This window comes from Lepisosteus oculatus, chromosome 16 (assembly GCF_040954835.1).
Source record: "Lepisosteus oculatus isolate fLepOcu1 chromosome 16, fLepOcu1.hap2, whole genome shotgun sequence".
In the NCBI taxonomy this organism is placed as follows: domain Eukaryota; kingdom Metazoa; phylum Chordata; class Actinopteri; order Semionotiformes; family Lepisosteidae; genus Lepisosteus; species Lepisosteus oculatus.
This window is the reverse complement of record NC_090711.1, coordinates 3,948,277-3,953,326: the sequence shown is the minus strand read 5'-3', so window position 1 is coordinate 3,953,326 and position 5,050 is coordinate 3,948,277.

Genomic DNA, 5,050 nt, shown 5'->3' with positions numbered 1-5,050 from the left:
TGACATGAAATGAGCTGTCATTTGTCACAGCGGAACAGCAGATCTCAGCCATGCTACATATTTTGTGTGATATATCCGTCCATCCATTTTCTAAAGGCTGAATCTAATTCAGAGTCACAGGGGAGCTGGAGCCTATCAGGACAAGCAACAGGCACAAGGCAGGGTACACTGTGGACAGGACAACAGTCCAGCACAGGGCAGACAGACACAAACACAAACTCGCACACACTCACCAGAGTCGGTTTTTCCCAGAAGTCAACTAACTTTTTAAGTGTACATATGGCCTGTGCACTAGAAAGCATCAAAAGCACATTCAAACGGGACAGTGATAAAAAGCATTGCCATTCAAAATGCCAGTAGCCACCAGAGGGCGCTCCATTGCCTCATGTAACCTTGATAGTAAGCATGGCCTGTCATGCACAGCTTAACGAACGTTCAGTGTCCTCTTTCATGTTCAGTTACTGAATTTGCATACATACTAAGCTCCTTTCCAGTATAGTAAGAGTTAAAATTGCATTAGATATCTCTTCGGAAAACCGGACTTCCCAGGGAAGCCATGTCATTATACTTGTTTCCCTCACGCAATACTATTCCATGGGCTCAACCTTAGAAATGCATGTCACATTTAACAGAGGCAGAGAGCTTCTTTGTAGTACAGCTCATACTGGCATCTGTCACATCCCAAGAGATGGGTGCAACAGCACTTATAAACTGTTCCACAAGCCTGAGGTTCTGCTCACAGGTTCCCAGCTTCAGATACAGAGACAGTTGGCAGTTTCAGTGCTGCTGCCTTTAATGGAAGTATCTTCTGACTCTGGTCTTTCATCTGAAGTAAATGGCAGATGGGCATCTTTTGTCCACTTGGTTAATACTCCTTAAGATCCGGGTCCTGCTTCATGCCGAAGTTGTGATATTGGATGATTAGGACTTCCAGTCATTCCATGAAAAGAACATTCGCATCAGCTGGTATTGAGTTCTGTGCCTTGCACACTAACTCAGAAAAGTCAGGAGACAACGCCTGCCCTGAGTCCATTACACAGGTACCCACAGTGCTTCTTACAGATCAGCTGCTTTTGGCTTTCTGAAACTATCAGACACCAGGCTGCACCAACTGGGTGAACCTTCTTGGGGTCACCATCATACATGGAGAGCTCAGTGCTCATGTTCATAACTTACTAACCAAGAGCACATGAATACCTTTTGCACATTTTCTTGAAATTGATCTTCTGTACTTTTTATTTTTGATCTGCTGTGTGTTGTGTATACTACTGCATGGCACACGGTTTCTTGAAAAATGCTCCAAAATAAAAGTGTCATACATCCCCACACGAAAAAGGGACAAACCTGAGAGGTCATGTGTCGAAAAACTGAGCTCAGCGAGTTGCATTTGTAGTGTTGTAGCATGCTGTGGTCATGGAGGGGAAAAAACCCAGCCAAGTATGAAATCCCTCTGAACTCCCCCCCCCCACAACACGGACCAATACAGTTCAGTTACCAGTCAGCCATATCCTGCACGGGTCTGAGTGAAACTGCAACACCCAGCGAAAAAACACCACTGCACAACAGCATTATGAACACCAGAGACACAGGTGGCCAAGTTTAGAATCAAACCCAGAACCTTAAAGCAGTGAACAGGTGAAGCTGGTCCCCTTACAAACAGCACCAACAACAGAACCCACCACATTCGTCTATGCTGGTTTGTGCCGCTGACAGTAGTTTGTACTGCTTTCAGTCCCCAGATATAGAGCCTTATTTCTTTGTGGTGTGATGTCACTCAGCCACCCTTCAATGGCGACCAAAGTTATGACTCCCCCCAAAAAGAAGGTGCTATATCTTGAGAACAGATGTGCCTCAGACGCTACTTTCAATGACGCAAACCAGCACAGATGAAGCAAAAACGAATTAGACCATGGCACACCCCCTCATAAAACCTCACCAGCAGGGCTCAGTATTCTGAATCAGGCGTCTTGATTTCTTTTAATTAACCAGGTCAATTAGGAAGAAATTCTCATTTTCTATGACAAATTGTCCAGAGCCCTGACCTCCACCACCCCACTATGTTTTGCCATTCCACAAAACTAATAGCTTTCAGAACCATAACACTTTAGAATGTAGATTTATATGTACTTGGAGTGAACAAAAAGCACACCCAAAAAGGTTTATTCTTCCTCAACTTCAGTCTCTTAAACCTTTTTCCATTACAGTGATTAAAAATGCAATTGCCTTAACTGAAACCAACACCCTATTACAGGTGTAAGTTGAAGAGCTCCACTCATTCCATTCTAGAATAAAAAGCAGCAGCTATGCGAGATTTCCACTTCACCCATCACCAAGGTCCCGTTCACATCCACATAAAGTTCTGCTAGATCTTGACTTGAAGAGGTAAATTATCTTCCATCGAGTACAGAACGCACAAGTATGCACAATTTATTACATTTAAACTTTCAGATGCCCATCAGTTTTACAATGTAACAGGAAAAAGATTTGCTTAAGTTTAATACTTACTGGTGAAAAGCGGTTAGCATCAGTTCAGAATGATTTCCTAATTTTCCCCAGCAGGTTCTAAAGAACGTACATTAAGATCCACAGACTAAGAAAGAAACGGAGACACACTGACTGAGCACAGTTCATTAGTTCAACATCTTTGCCAGTTAAGGGAAGCAATGCCAGCATAATTGTTTTAGGTCAATGCATTGTAGGAAGTGTACAATCACTGCTTCGCTTACATTTTAGGTTGATAACCAATTGCCATTTGGACCGATTTAACTGAACTATCCATCAATAAACTACATACAGATAAAAACAGTTCTCCTGTGCATGTAAAAAAGTACAGTACACTAAGTGTAGATCAGAAATCATTAAGACATTTACAAGTGTTCTGTTAGCAGTCTATTTACAACCATTAAATATTTCTATAAATATCCCAAAGCTTGTGCCCACATCTTACTAAAAAGGCCAGTCTTGAGCATTCCCCAGACACACACGACACTGTAGAAAAAGTGTCAAAATGAGCAGTTTGAGAAAATGCCTTCAACTGCACATGGGTGTGATAAGACTAGTGCATCCCTGATCAGCGAATTATACACTCACACCAGGGATGGAGGGTGAGAAAGAGGGAACCACTCCAGAGATAATGAAAGCTGATGAACAGAGAGAAGCAAGCATGTCTCTCTACCCTATAAACCACACACACCAATTTTATTGCTTTATTTTCTTTTTTCACGTACAAAGCAGCATTACAAAGATTCTACTAAAAGAAATTCCAACTTATTGCATGTATCATTTCTCCCTGAAAGCACAGACTGCCGCTGAGCTGTAAAGCTCAAGGACCAGGTAAATGTAGATACAAAAGCATCAAAAAATTGATGGCTTGTAGATGCGCATTTTCCTGTCAGACAGATGCATTCTGTACCAGGTGTCTAGAAGACTCTGATTACACATTTAAACCAACTGCCCATAAAGGCAATACCTTCATTTGGAAAGCATTTGTAATAAACATTTGATTCTCATGGGAGTGAAAAGGCTTTTTTTTAACTCATCAGCCCGTGCTCATGTCGAGACTTATTTAGCGCACACCAACTTGAAAGTGCCACTCCAAAAAATTAGGCCAGTTTAGGCAAGGGATGTTTCAGGCAGGTTGTGTGGTGCTTATGCAAATGAAGGAGGTTTTGCTGGGTTTGAAATGCTAATGGTCCTCACTGGGGAACAGAAGGTTACTTAATCGGTCTCAGGTAAGCAGATTCCTCTCTGCCCTGCATACAAATGCAGCTCCATTAGTTTACAGATCTGCTTCCCAGGACAGGAACTGGGATGATCGCGAAGCAGCTCGGCCCAAAAAAACGATTCAGGACATTTTCGGCATCAAAATGAAGCAGCTTGAGAGGAAATAGTTTTATAGGCACTATATAACAGTTTAATGACCCTGCAAGAGTGGCACAATGGTCAGCACTGCTACCTCACAGCGCTGGGGCCCTGAGCTCGGTTCCTGGGGGGCTGTCTGTGGGGAGTTTGTCTTTGTTCTCCCCGAGCTTGTGTGGGTTTTCGGTGGGCCCTCCGGTTTCCTCCCACAGGCCAAAGACATGATGGTGGGTTAAACGGCTCCTGGGAAAACTGGCCCTGGTGTGTTTGTGTCCTGTGATGGACTGGCCTCCCATCAAGGGCAAGCCCTGCTTGCGCTCACTGCGTGCTGGGACAGGCTCCAGGCCACAGTGACCCTGTACTGGATAAAGCAACCTCAAAAATGGATGGAGGGATGATTGTCCTATACGTTACAAGCTGAAGCAGATTTAAGGGTTAAGTGACTACAGACCTAAGCATCCATGAAATCCCCAGCTCCACCAGCGTCTGAAAAAAGATGACCCAGCAATGCACCTTTTTTCTTTAAACCGCTAAACATAACTGAAACCAAGAATAAAAATCCTTCTTAGAACTGCTCAAATTAGGAGCAAGTTAATTTTGTAGACCACTGACATTAATGTCACCCAGACTGAAAACTTACATTTTTCATCTCAGTGGTTAAAAAGAAAGGATCTTCCTTAAAAAAAAAAAAAACACAACAATGCGCAAGCATGACTGAGGAAGTAACTTCCTTTATCATGTCCTGCACTAGTCAACAGCAGGAGGGAATTTCTTCTTAGCGAAGAAAAGACAAATTACCGGTTAGAAATTGTGCACCTTCCAGATCATCAGATTCAACACTGCAGGTGGTATCCGGCTCTTAAACACAACTGGAGCTAATGTGTCCACCGACTTAAGATTGTTTTAAAAAATATCAGGAGATACAGTTACTAAATCTTATTCATTAAAGTACCCTCAGCATGCAATAAGAACTCTTACTGGACTACTATCCCATTTAAAATTGAAAGATCAGTGCACGACGCCGAGAACTCAGGGTATTATTTGAGAAGTACCTTGGGTAAAATTTCCATTCCATTTCAGCTGCACTTAAAAACATGTGCTGGTTACAAATAAACCAGACCCTCTCAAACCCAACAGCACCACAGACATCTCTGCAACATCAGACACTTAACATTCACGATTACTCAGCAAG